A 467-nucleotide genomic window follows, 5' to 3' on the forward strand; every position below is an offset into this window, starting at 1 on the left:
TCCTCTTGTCCTATTGCTTGTTACTTGGGAGAAGAGACCGACCCCCACCTCGCTACAACCTCCTTTCAGGTAGTTGTAGAGGGCGATGAGGTCTCCCCTCAGCCTCCTTTTCTCCAGGCTAAACAACCCCAGTTCCCTCAGCCGCTCCTCATAAGGCTTGTGCTCTAGACATTTCACCAGCTTTGTCGTTCTTCTTTGGACATGCTCCAGCACCTCAATGTCCTTCTTGTAGTGAGGAGCCCAAAGCTGAACACAGTATTCGAGGTGCAGCCTCACCAGTGCCGAGTACAGGGGCACGATCACTGCCCTGCTCCTGCTGGCCACACCATTTCTGATACAGATAGATGTATCAGGGTAGATACAGGGGACGCAGACGTATGATCAGATGAAGATGTCTTAAGCCCTGCGGGTGTCTAATCCACGCCGGCGGGCCCGAGGCCCGTAAGCAGCTTTGCTGCAGCCGCTGC

Source organism: Pygoscelis adeliae, unplaced genomic scaffold, assembly GCF_000699105.1.
Source record: "Pygoscelis adeliae isolate BGI_AS28 unplaced genomic scaffold, ASM69910v1 Scaffold129, whole genome shotgun sequence".
In the NCBI taxonomy this organism is placed as follows: Eukaryota; Metazoa; Chordata; class Aves; order Sphenisciformes; family Spheniscidae; genus Pygoscelis; species Pygoscelis adeliae.